The sequence below is a fragment of the Triticum urartu genome, chromosome 5A (assembly GCF_056163025.1).
Source record: "Triticum urartu cultivar PI428250 chromosome 5A, HENAU_Tu73, whole genome shotgun sequence".
In the NCBI taxonomy this organism is placed as follows: Eukaryota; Viridiplantae; Streptophyta; class Magnoliopsida; order Poales; family Poaceae; genus Triticum; species Triticum urartu.
In genome coordinates, this window is record NC_141877.1 from 66,178,704 (window position 1) to 66,193,054 (window position 14,351).

The following is a 14,351-nucleotide window of genomic DNA, read 5'->3' on the forward strand; positions in this document are numbered from 1 at the left end:
TCAGGGCATATTAACGTTCGTGCTATCTTCAGAACGAAGAGACCTCGCCGGACTACATCCGGAGAGGTTGCCAATCGCGCCTCCACCAGCCAGGCTCCAACGGCTGGCCAGGAAGCGGAGGCGAGCACAAGGCGTGTACCGGACGCTCCTCCGATAGAGGATGAGGACAGGCTGTCTGCCACAAATTCTGAAGTGGAGAGTGCCATGAACCACAGGCATCGCCGGACAGTTCTACGCGACGCTTGTTTCTCCCAAGAGGCTTTAGATGCCTTTAATTCGGGAGATGCGTACCTCCGTGCCGCTCAAAATGGTTTAGCCAGAGCCACGGAGTAGTATGTAAAAGACATACGGGTAAGAAAATTTTGGTCAAATATATATATATACCAGTAGCCCCCGAGACTTGAAATAGTTAGAGCAACTGATTTAAGGATCTTTTAATATGCAGGTTCTTACAGAGAAGAATACTGTACTGTCCCAGGAGCTGGAAAAGTGCAGGGCCCAACTAGAGGCCGTACTAGCCGCAGTAGGGGAGTCCAAAGAGACCCCCTCAGGTAAGATACACTTCGAAAGATTAGTATTGTGCGGTGTGGGTGTAAATCTGACAAATCATATTGCATATGGCGCCGAACTCGATCCGGACAAACAACAACTCTTACGCCAGCTAAAGGCCGATGAGAGTATGTTGACAAGGGTGAGGCGAGAGAAGAATGATCTTCAGGATGCCAACACCAAGCTGGACGTCGAACTTAAAGATGTTCGTGGCCAGCCATCGGACTCCACGAAGGAGAATCAGCGGCTTCGACGCAGCATTTTTAGTAAGTGCTTGAACAAACTTTGAAAAAAGAGTTCGGCGAAGAAGTCGACTAACAGAGTAATGTCTGTAGGTATGCTCACAGGTCGTCCTACAGAGGAGATGCCCAGTTCTACGGGTGACCTTCTTCCCGAACTCATGCAACTGCATGAGCGAATTCGGCAGGCGATGCGAGGTGTTGCCCAAGCCTTATGGCCTGCCCACTCCATGCCCGAGGGCCTTGGAGAGCTAGCGGAGAAGCTGAAGGGAGCTCGGCGGCGCTTCCGGTTGTGGAAGATATCGGCCTGCCGACAAGGCGCTAGGGAAGCCTGGGCCATGGTGAAGACCCGTTTTACGAAGTCTGACCCAAACCACATGGCCGAGGTCAGACCAGTGGGGCCTGACGGGAAGGAGATCCCTGTGAGCTTAGTATACGGCCAAGTAGAGTTGGCCGTGAAGTATTCCCAGCAGGACTGTAAATTAGACAGCCTGTTAGATGGTATAGAAGAGGAATACAATCAGTCAGGATGACTATGTAATTTTGAATTGACATGTGTAATGCCTTCTAGCCGGATTGTAGATCGTTTGTCGTTGCCGACCTTTTCGCTTCGACCTCGGGACCTGACGGTTCGGAGTGTGTCCGAATACCATAGCGGTTATATAAGAACCGTGGTATGCATGGAGACCAGGCGTAGGGGTCATTAGTGCTTTATCAGACAAGTGCCCAACTAGTTATGTTATATTACATGGTTAGTAAGAAACATCTTCCAGAGACAATAGTTCCGTTAGGGGTTCCTTTGGCTGGGAGGCATGCCCTAAAGTGCATGTTCGGACTGCGTAAAAAGACGCAGAAAAAAGCATCTGGGGGCGCATATAAAAAAAGATCATCTTTTATCTCACGACCGAATATTCCCTTAAGAACGCTAGCTTTTGGCTTCACCCAGTCTGAGGTACACATCCGGCTGACCCGGCAGTAACAATCGCAGAGGTGCTCCCTTTACCACCTAGCCGAACAATCGGGAACGTAGGGGTAAGCACAGGAGCCAGGCAACCCAGCTTGGCCAAAACTTTAGTCATATCGATGCATATAATGGTGAAGAAAAAGGTACATGCGGAAGTTTGACGCATGTGTTGGGCATGAAGCCCGTATAAATAAGCTTCTGTTAAAGAAGCCCCCAGGTTTAATGAGCGCGAGTGGCGCGTCACTAGATAAGCCTTTAAGGGCTATAAAAGAAAAGAGGGGAAGGAGAGAAATGTAAGACAGAAAAATGCAAAAAAATGGACAGAGGAAGGAGACGAACACAGAGTCCGGCGCTAGGCATAGAATCTTAGGAGACGGGTGGCGTTCCACGGGTTCGGCTCGAGTCGGTTATCCGACGCATCTCGCAGGCGGTACGCCCCGCCAGTCAGGACTTGGTCGATTATGAATGGACCTTCCCACTTGGGCTTGAGTTTGTCCTTTTTCTTATCCGGCAGGCATAGAACTAGTTCGCCAACATTGTAATTTTTGGCCCGTACTTCTCTGCTTTGATATCTTCGGGCCTGCTGTTGATAAAATGCGGAACGGGCTTTTGCCACGTCGCGCTCTTCCTCCAGGGCGTCCAAGTTGTCCTGCCGATCAAGCTCGGCTTCTCTTTCTTCGTACATGCGCACTCTAGATGAGTCATGAATTATGTCGCAGGGCAGAACTGCCTCTGCGCCGTACACCATAAAAAATGGTGTGTATCCGGTGGTGCGATTTGGCGTGGTCCGCAGGCCCCATAGCACGGAGTCGAGCTCCTCTACCCAGTGCGTGTTAGATTCCTTGAGGGACCGCACCAGTCTGGGTTTAATGCCGCTCATTATAAGACCATTTGCACGTTCGACCTGGCCGTTGGTTTGTGGGTGATAGACGGAAGCGTAATCGAGCTTGATGCCCATGTTTTTGCACCAGAGTTTTACCTCGTCAGCGGTAAAGTTTGTACCATTATCGGTTATGATGCTGTGGGGGACCCCATAGCGGTGTACCACCCCGGATATGAAGTCTATCACAGGTCCGGATTCGGCCGTTTTAACAGGCTTGGCTTCTATCCATTTGGTGAATTTGTCCACCATGACCAGTAAGTATTTTTTCCTATCGGTCCCACCTTTAAGGGGTCCGACCATGTCAAGCTCCCAGACCGCAAAAGGCCAGGTGATGGGTATAGTTTGGAGTGCGGTGGGTGGCATATGGCTCTGGTTGGCAAAAAGTTGGCAACCAGCGCATCGTTGGACTAAGTCCTGAGCGTCTGCCCGGGCCGTCGGCCAATAAAAGCCTGTACGGAAAGCCTTGCTAACAAGGGACCGAGCAGCGGGGTGGTGACCACCGAGTCCGGCATGAATTTCAGCCAGAAGGTTCCGCCCTTCCTCTTCAGAGATGCACCTTTGAAGGACTCCGGTAGTGCTTTTCTTGTAAAGCTCTCCTTCATGGACTCTATAGGCTTTAGATCGCCGCACTATGCAACGGGCCTCGTTTTGGTCCTCCGGGAGTTCCTGCCTAGTAAGGTAGGCTAGGAATGGTTCTGTCCACGGGGCGATGACCGCCATTATTACGTGGGCTGATGGTGTAATTTTATTAGCAGAGCCTCCAATTGTGTCAGATTGTTCGGCGTCGAGTGGTGCGGCTGGGTCCGGGCTGTTATTTACGGGTTCCCCCTCCCATGTTACGGATGGCTTGAACAATCTTTCCAAAAAGATGTTGGGGGGGACTGCATCGCGTTTTTCTCCGATGCGTGCCAGGACGTCCGCTGCTTGATTGTTTTCTCGGGCTATATGGTGAAACTCCAGCCCTTCGAACCGAGCTGACATTTTTAGGACGGCGTTGCGGTAAGCTACCATTTTTGGGTCCTTGGCATCGAAGTCTCCATTTATTTGGGATATCGCGAGGTTTGAATCCCCGCGTACCTCTAGGCGCTGGATACCCATGGATACTGCTATCCGGAGACCATGTAGGAGGGCCTCATATTTCGGCTGCATTGTTGGAATCCATGTACATGATCTGGAGCACATATTGGACTGTGTCTCCTGTGGGGGACGTCAGGACGATGCCAGCCCCCAGTCCGGCCAACATTTTGGAGCCGTCGAAATGCATAATCCAGTTTGAATATGTGCCGTACTCTTTAGGGAGCTCGGCCTCCGTCCATTCTGCGACGAAGTCGGCCAAAACTTGCGATTTAATAGCTCGCCGTGGCTTATAGGTTATATCGAACGGGAGAAGCTCGATGGCCCATTTTGCAATCCGGCCCGTTGCGTCGCGGTTGTTGATAATATCGTTGAGTGGTACTTCCGAGGCTACTGTTATGGAACACTCTTGAAAGTAGTGTCGTAGCTTCCGGGATGCCATGAATACCGCGTATGCAATCTTTTGATAATGCGGGTACCGTGATTTGCATGGAGTGAGGACAGTGGATAGGTAGTAGACCGGCCTTTGAAGGGGGAATTTGTGTCCGTCCATTTCCCGCTCGACAACGAGCACTGCGCTGACAACTTGATGTGTTGCTGCAATGTACAATAACATTGGTTCGCCGGTGTTCGGCATGGCCAGGACTGGGTTTGTTGCCAATATGGCTTTTATTTCATTAAGTCCGGCCATGTCGACCTCCGTCCACTCGAAGTGTTCGGTGCGCCGAAGGAGGCGATAGAGGGGTAGTGCCTTTTCTCCCAAGCGGGAGATGAAGCGGCTTAAAGCCGCCACGCATCCAGTTAATTTTTGTATTTGTTTGAGGTCCTTTGGGATATCCAATTGTGACAAAGCTCAGATCTTGGCTGGATTAGCTTCAATTCCTCTACCGGATACAATGAAGCCCAAGAGCTTTCCGGCTGGAACGCCAAAGACGCATTTTTCCGGGTTGAGCTTGATATCATATTTTCGGAGGTTATCGAAAGTAAGCCTCAAGTCGTCTATTAGAGATTCAACATGTCTTGATTTTACGACCACATCATCCACATACGCCTCCACTGTTTTGCCGATCTGATTTGCCAGACATGTCTGGATCATGCGCTGATATGTTGCGCCGGTGTTTTTCAGCCCGAAGGGCATTGTGTTGAAGCAGAATGGGCCGTATGGTGTGATGAATGCTGTTGCAGCTTGGTCTGATTCTGCCATCTTGATTTGATGGTAACCGAAGTATGCGTCGAGGAAACACAACGAGTCGTGTCCTGCGGTGGCCTCGATAATTTGATCGATACGGGGGAGGGGGAAGGGATCCTTTGGGCAAGCCTTGTTAAGGTCTTTAAAATCGACACACAAGCGCCAGGATTTGTCCTTCTTTGGTACCATCACCAAGTTTGCTAGCCAGTCCGGATGTTTTATGTCTCTAATGAATCCGGCCTCCAATAGCTTGGCTAGCTCCTCTCCCATAGCCTGTCTCTTTGGTTCGGAAAAACGCCGAAGGGCTTGTTTGACAGGTTTGAATCCTTTTAGGATATTTAAGCTGTGTTCGGCCAGCTTGCGTGGGATCCCTGGCATGTCTGAAGGGTGCCAGGCGAAAATGTCCCAGTTCTCTCGTAGGAACTCTCGCAGTGCGGCGTCTACATCAGGGCTCAGTCGTGCCCTGATGGAAGCTGTTTTATTGGGGTCCGTTGGATGGACCTGGAATTTGACTATTTCATCTGCTGGCTTGAAGGATGTGGATTTGGATCTCTTATCGAGTATCACATCATCCCTGTTAACCGTGGAGCACAGCGCAGTCAGTTCCTCGGCCGCTAGGGCTTCGGATAGTGCCTCAAGGGCCAATGCGGCCGTCTTGTTTTCGGCGCGGAGTGCAATGTCCGGATCACTAGCTAGAGTGATAATTCCGTTCGGCCCGGGCATCTTAAGCTTCATGTACCCGTAATGGGGTATTGCTTGGAAGATTGTGAATGCTTCCCGTCCCAGTAAAGCGTGATGTCCGCTCTTAAATGGGGCCACTTGAAACGTGACTTCTTCGGACCTGTAATTATCCGGCGTGCCGAAAACCACATCTAGTGTGATTTTTCCTGTGCAGCGCGCTTCCCGACTGGGGATTATTCCTCTAAAGGTTGTGCTGCTTCGCTTGACGCGGCTCCAGTCTATTTCCATTTTTTGAAGGGTTTCCTCATAAATGAGGTTCAGTCCGCTGCCTCCATCCATGAGCACCTTGGTGAGGCGAAAGCCGTCCACTATGGGACTGAGGACCAATGCGGCTGGTGCTCGGGCTGTTCGGAATTTAGGTTCATCACTTGCGTTGAAGGTAATAGCAGTATCGCTCCATGGATTTATTGTTGCAACTTGATAGACTTTGGCGGGGCTGCGGAGTGTTCTTTTTCGCACATTGTTTGATGCGAAAGTCTCGAAGACTGTGAGAACGGTACTGGTGTCCTCGGGCTGGCTTTCTGCGGCCTCCAGGATTAAGAGGTCCTCGCCGATTTTGGCCACCTGCCGGAGTATCCAACATGCTCTGAGGCTGTGAGTTGGTGTGGCGTCCTCTATACTGTGAATTCTACAGGGTCCATCAAGCCACCTTTCCAGTATGGTTCCATGCCCTGTAGAGGGTTTTGGCTTTTTGGTGTTTATCCCGGGTGTCCTATGATGATGCACCCTCTTAGTTCGGACGGGATTACTATTCAAGGCCGGATTATCCCAAAATTTTATTTCGGTTTTCCAGGCGCTTTCCATCGCACAATATTTTTGTACTATGGACACCAAGTCAGCGAAGCGTGTAATATCACGACGACTTACGGCGTTAAGGATTCCCTTGTCCGTGCAATTACTGCAGAAAATTGAGATTGCGTCTTCCTCGCGGCAATCCTTTATCCTGTTCATAACCAGGAGGAATCTGGCCCAGTAATGATGTACTGTTTCCTCGGGCCTCTGCCTGATTTGGGAGAGATCGCTTATGTTCGGGTGGGCGGGTGTCGTTGAATCTGAAACCTCACCCAATCCATGATTCGGAGGCCGAAGAGTTTCCGAACTCTGAAGTTCGGATTCTTGGATGTTGTCCAACGAATCTAGCCCGTTGCCTGATCCTAAGCTCAGGTCTTGAGTTATATCCTCCCCTCCGCGGGTATCCGGCTTGGAGGTGTCGGGAATTCGGACGTAGCTAGTCCTTAAAATAGATGAAGGGTCGCTGTACTGCGCCTCTACCACTGCAACATGGTGGGTGACTTGGGGAGAGTTAATTTCTCTTAGATCGGGTTTAAGCCCAACCTGGTCGTAATCCGTAGCGACCCCCAGGGCGGTGATGCGATCCAAGAGCTCGTTTACGGAAGAGAGCTCCATTGGATCTAGCTGCTCGACGAGCTCCGAGCTGACGTGTAGGTTGCTTTTGAGGACCCGAGAGGTCACCGTCGGCGCAACAGCCGAACAGGTGGTCATGAGGAAACCACCTAGCTGGAGGGTCTGGCCAACAGCCAAGGCTCCCTTAGCAACGGCACCGTCTTTAAAGACGGGAAGAGGCATCCTTCCTGATTGTGACGGCACAGAGGAACTCTCAATGAAAGCACCAAAGTCGGTGTCAAAACCGGCGGATGTCGGGTAGGGGGTCCCAAACTGTGCATCTAGGCCGGATGGTAACAGGAGACAGGGGACACTTTGTTTTACCCAGGTTCGGGCCCTCTCGATGGAGGTAATACCCTACTCCTGCTTGATTAGTATTGATGTTATGGGTAGTACAAGAGTAGATCTACCGCTAGATCAAGGAGGCTAAACCCTAGAAGCTAGCCTATGTTATGATTGTTGTGTATGGAGTCAATTGCCTACGGACTACAACCCTCCGGTTTATATAGACACCGGATAGGGTTAGGGTTACACAGAGTCGGTTACAATGCTAGGAGATCTTGAATATCCGCATCGCCAAGCTTGCCTTCCACGCCAAGGAAAGTCCCATCCGGACACGGGACGAAGTCTTCAATCTTGTATCTTCATAGTCCAGGAGTCCGACTGAAGGTATAGTCCGGCTACCCGAACACCCCCTAATCCAGGACTCCCTCACTTCCTCTAATGGATATACACATATTTTAGTTGCCGTTGATGACGTTACTAAGTGGGTAGAAGCTATTCCAACTAGTAGTGCCGATCATAACACTTCTATTAAAATGCTTAAAGAAGTTATTTTTCCAAGATTTGGAGTCCCTAGATATTTAATGACTGATGGTGGTTCACATTTTATTCATGGTGCTTTTCATAAAATGCTTGCTAAGTATGATGTTAATCATAGAATTGCATCCCCTTATCACCCTCGGTCTAGTGGTCAAGTAGAATTGAGTAATAGAGAGCTCAAATTAATTTTGCAAAATACTTTTAATAGATATAGAAAGAATTGGTCCAAGAAAATTGAAGATGCATTATGGGCCTATAGAACTGCATATAAAAATCCTATGGGTATGTCTCCATATAAAATGGTTTATGGAAAAGCATGTCACTTACCCCTCGAATTAGAACACAAGGCATATTGGGCTATTAAAGAGCTCAATTATGATTTTAAACTTGCCGGTGAGAAGAGGTTATTTGATATTAGCTCACTTGATGAATGGAGAACCCAAGCGTACGAAAATGCCAAGTTGTTTAAAGAAAAAGTTAAAAGATGGCATGATAAAAGGATACAAAAGCGTGAGTTTAATGTAGGTGATTATGTATTGCTATACAACTCTCGTTTAAGATTTTTTGCAGGAAAACTTCTCTCTAAATGGGAAGGTCCTTACGTTATCGAGGAGGTCTATTGTTCCGGTGCCATAAAAAATCAACAACTTCGAAGGCAAAAATCCGAAGGTGGTGAACGGTCAAAGAATCAAACATTATATCTCAGGTAATCCCATAAATGTTGAAACCAATGTTATTGAAACCGTAACCCCGGAGGAATACATAAGGGACACTTTTCGGAACGTTTTAGACTCCAAAAAGGAATAGGTATGTGGTACGGTAAGTAAACCGACTCCAAAACAGTTTTTAAGGCAATATTTCTCCATTTTGGAATATTTAGAAAAATAGAAAAATAAGAAGCAGTCCGGGAAGGACAGTAGGGCTCCACGAGGGTGGAGGGCGCGCCCCCTACCTCGTGGGCACCTCGTGCGCTTTTCGGACTCCATTTTCTTACACGGTACGTATTTTGGTCGGTAAAAATTCATTATATAATCTCCCGGGGGTTTTGACTCCCGTATCATGCAATTATCCTCTGCTTGTGTTTCGAGTTATTGCTGCTGTAGATTAGAGCAGGATGTCTTCGCAAGAGTCAGTCGGGGAGAGCCGGGTGTCTCATCCGGCACCTAGATCAACGACAAACAACCATGTTGACCTCTTCGGGCCAGCAATGGAGGAAGAGATGGAGGCTGATTTGAAGAGGATAGATGCCATGGAAGAGGATCAAGAAGTCACTTCCCGCCTCCAAGCTGGATTCACAATGGGAGAACTGCAGAGCTCGGCTATTCCAAACTCGGTTATCCCTTCCAATGTTAGATTCCTTTCTTATGAGAATATGAAAAAGAGTGTCACTGGTTCTCCCGCAGCTATGCAGCACCCTTGGGTGCAGGGAGCTTTGGCTGTTACAGGAAAACTCCGAAAGGAAATAATGGACCTCAAGCAGCAAGTCAACAAGCTCGAGGAGGAGAATCGTATATTGAGGGGCATCATCGCCAAGAACATCACATCACCATCCCCGAAAAGAGAGACATAATCACATGGGTATGGGCACTCCCCTTGGCAACTGCCAAGCTTGGGGGAGTGCCCCGGTATCGTATCACCATCACTCTTATCTTTACTGTTTTTCTTAGTTCGATCCTTTTGATAATATTTTGATCTAGTAGAATAAAAGTTCTTAGCATGATCTAGCTGTGAGTTTTGCTTTATGATCCTTCTATGTAATCGAGTCCATGAGCTATATATAATAAAGATTAGTGTTGAGACAAGGGCCTGATTATTTTGCCATGATCCTAAGTGAATAAAAGAAAAGAGAAATAAATAAAAAGGAAATAAAGAGATCATATGGATCCTATGGAGAGTAATGAGCTCACATAGAAAAAGTATGATAAATAAAAGTTGTTGAGAGTTGACAAACAAAGTTTTGGTCATCGTTGCAATTAATAGGAAGTAATAAAGAAAGAGAGGTCTTCACATATAAATATACTATCTTGGACATCTTTTATGATTGTGAGCACTCATTAAAATATGACATGCTAAAGAGTTGACGTTGGACAAGGAAGACAACGTAATGGGTTATGTTTTCTTACATATGAGACAAATTATATTGTCTTGGATCCCCCAACATGTTGAGCTTGCCTTTCTCCCTCATGCTAGCCAAATTCATCGCACAAAGTGGAGATACTACTTGTGCTTCCAAATACCCTTAAACCAGTTTTGCCATGAGAGTCCACCATACCTACCTATGGATTGAGTAAGATCCTCCAAGTAAGTTGTCATCGGTGCAAGCAATAAAAATTGCTCTCTAAATATGTATGACTTATTAGTGTGGGAGAAAATAAGCTTTATACGGTCGTGTGATATGGAAGAAATAAAAGCGACAGACTGCATAATAAAGGTCCATATCACAAGTGGCAATATAAAGTGACGTTCTTTCGCATTAAGATTTTGTGCATCCAACTATAAAAGCGCATGACAACCTATGCTTCCCTCTGCGAAGGGCCTATCTTTTACTTTTATCTCCTACCTTGCATAAGAGTCATGGTGATCTTCACCCTTCCTTTTTACACTTTATCCTTTGGCAAGCACAATATGTTGGAAAGATCCTGGTATATATGGCTAATTGGATGTGAGTTTTCATGAACTATTATTGTTGACATTACCCTTGAGTTAAAACGTTGGGAGGCAAAACCATAAGCCCCTATCTTTCTCTGTGTCCGATTAAAACTCCATACCCATAAGTATTGCATGAGTGTCAGCAATTGTGAAAGACTATATGATAGTTGAGTATGTGGACTTGCTGAAAAGCTCTTATATATTGACTCTTTCTTATATTATGATAAATTGCTATTGCTCCAATGACTGAGATTATAGTTTGTTAGTTTTTAATGAAGTTTACGATTCATATTTGAAATTGTGATTGAATTATTACTCTAGCATAAGAGACCATATGACAAGAATTATATAAGTTGCTGTTCTAAGAATGATCATGATGCCCTCATGTCCGTATTTTATTTTTATCGACACCTCTATCTCTAAACATGTGGACATATTTCTCGATTTCGGCTTTCGCTTGAGGACAGGCGAGGTCTAAGCTTGGGGGAGTTGATACGTCCATTTTGCATCATGCTTTTATATCAATATTTATTGCATTATGGGCTGTTATTACACATTATGTCACAATACTTATGCCTATTCTCTCTTATTTTATAAGGTTTACATAAAGAGGGAGAATGCCGGCAGCTGGGATCCTGGGCTGGAAAAGGAGCAAATATTAGAGACCTATTCTGCACAACTCCAAAAGTCCTGAAACTTCATGGAAGACGTTTTCAGAATATATAAAAAATACTCAGTGGAAGAAGTTCACCAAGGGGGCCACACCCTGCCCATGAGGGTGGGGGGCGCGCCCTACCCCCTTGGGTGCACCCCTACCTCGTGGGACCCCTAGTGGCCCTCCGATGGCAGTCTTCTGCTATATGAAGTCTTTCGATGGAAAAAAATCATAAGCCATCTTCTCGGACGAAACTCCGCTGCCACGAGGCGGAACCTTGGTGGATCCAATCTAGGGCTCCGGCAGAGCTGTTCTGCCGGGAAAAGTTCCCTCCAGGAGGGGGAAATCATCACCATCGTCATCATCAACGCTCCTCTCATTGGGAGAGGGCAATCTCCATCAACATCTTCATCAGCACCATCTCCTCTCAAAACCCTAGTTCATCTCTTGTATCCAATTCTTGTCTCGAAGTCCGAGATTGGTACTAGTAGGTTGCTAGTAGTGTTAATTACTCCTTGTAGTTGATGCTAGTTGGTTTATTTGGTGGAAGATCATATGTTCAGATCCTATATGCATATTAATACCCCTCTGATTATGAACATGTTTATGCTTTGTGAGTAGTTACGTTTGTTCCTGAGGACATGGGAGAAGTCTTGATATTAGTAGTCATGTGAATTTGGTATTCGTTCAATATTTTGATGAGATGTATGTTGTCTCTCCTCTAGTGGTGTTATGTGAACGTCGACTACATGACACTTCACCATTATTTGGGACTGGAGGAAGGCATTGGGAAGTAATAAGTAGATGATGGGTTGCTAGAGTGACAGAAGCTTAAACCCTAGTTTATGTGTTGCTTCGTAAGGGGCTGATTTGGATCCATATGTTTCATGCTATGGTTAGGTTTACCTTAATACTTTTGTTGTAGTTGCGGATTCTTGCAATAGAGGTTAATCATAAGTGGGATGCTTGTCGAAGTAAGGGCAGCACCCAAGCACCGGTCCACCCACATACCAAATTATCAAAGTAGCGAACGCGAATCATATGAACGTGATGAAAACTAGCTTGACAATATTCCCATGTGTCCTCGGGAGCGCTTTTCCCTATATAAGAGTTTGTCCAGGCTTGTCCTTTGCTATAAAAAGGATTGGGCCACCTTGCTGCACTTTAATTACTTTTGTTACTTGTTGCTCGTCACAAATTATCCTATCACAAAACTATCTGTTACCACTTATTTCAGTACTTGCAGAGAATACCTTGCTGGAAACCGCTTATCATTTCCTTCTGCTCCTCGTTGGGTTCGACACTCTTACTTATCGAAAGGACTACGATAGACCCCCTATACTTGTGGGTCATCACGCCCCTCATTCTCATGGTCTCCAGCAGCTGCTCCACTGTGGTTTGTCCAACGCGCTACTCCGGCAGGCGCTGCACAACTACGGCTGATGCCACACTGCGGCAGAAGGCACCTTATTCCCCCTCCCCACCTCCTAGGCCGTGGCCTTGAGGTGCTGTTGAAGGATGAGCTCATCCAACAAGGTGAGGATCTCCTCTGTGTTTTTGCCAAGTTTTCATTCTGATCCACTATACGATGAATTGCTATGAGCTGCTTCTGCTGCTGCTATATGATGCATTGCTATGAGCTGCTCCTGCTGCTGCTATATGATGAATTGCTATGAGCTGCTGCTGCTATATGATGAATTGCTATGAGCTACTGCTGCTGCTATATGATGAATTGCTATGAGCTGCTGCTATATGATGAGTTGCTATAAGCTGCTCCTGCTGCTACTGCTGTATGATGAATTGCTATGAGCTTCTCTTGCTGATGCTATATGATGAATTGCTATGAGCTGCTCCTGCTGCTACTATATGATGAATTGCTATGAGCTGCTCCTACTCTTGCTATATGATGAATTGCTATGAGCTGCTGCTGGTATATGATGAATTGCACACTGCTGCTGCTGTACGATGAGTTGCTATGAGCTGCTGCTGCTATATGATGGTTTCGGGTGGTGCTGCTATATGATAATAACCAGCCACTTGGACCATTGAATTTCAATAAATAATTCCTCTTCATTTAAATGTGGATCATGCATTCTTCGTTTAAATTAGGTAATGAGATCTCTATGGAAAACATTGACCAAAGTAGATTGTGCCAAGTAGATGGTATCTTTGTATTTGCATTTTGAGCAAATAGTGATGGTCTGTTTTCCTATCATATTAATTACCGCACTGGGTTCAATTTGTGATGTTTGCAAGTCAAATTAATTTTCATATCGGCAGCAAAATGAAAAAAATATAATGCAATCTAGACTTTTCACTGATCATACCAAAGATAAGCTGAAAACGCAATGAAAAGAACCGGTTGGCTTATTACATGGAGCTTATATTCACAGGTGCTTATTTTCTTAGGATAACTCGTAATAACTGTCCCTAAGAAACTTGGCCAATAGAACTGACATACAAATAACATGTCACGATGATTGCAATGGAGGAGTGACATACCATAGCACACAGTATAGGCTCACCGCTGCCTCTCCTTTTTTTGTGATGTTTCATGAAATTGCCACATACATCTTGTACTTTCTCATTGTGTAACCCTATCTGCAAGTTGACACGGCTAATTTCAGTCATCTCTACATAATAATACATTGCATATCCCTTGCGCATATTTAAAACCACCAATTAATGATTGTGTGCGTAGCATAAACTAGCCATGACTCCGTGTGCTGGACTAGCAGGCACTCTAAGGGAGCCTAATGTAGTGAACTGGAATCCCTACATGCCACCTACGATTTTGTGTAATGTACTGCCTCTGTTCCTAAATATATGTCTTTGTAGAGATTCCTGTATGGACCACATACAGATGTATATAGATGCATTTTCGAGTGTAGATTCACTCATTTTGCTCCGTATGTAGCCTATAGTGGAATCTCTAGAAAGACTTATATTTAGGAACGGAGGTACGAGGTAGTATCATGTATGACATCTACATATCTAAATTAGCAGCCAGTAGTAGAAACCATTGTGTGCACAAAGGGATTACTGGTCGAAAATCCTAGCAGAGCACGCTAGCAGGCACAGAACAATACAAGAGAGAGAGAGACACTTACAAGATCATAGAAATGCCTCAGTCTAGGATCATGGTTGGCCAAGCTATTAGATCCAGAAGAAACATCGTCCTT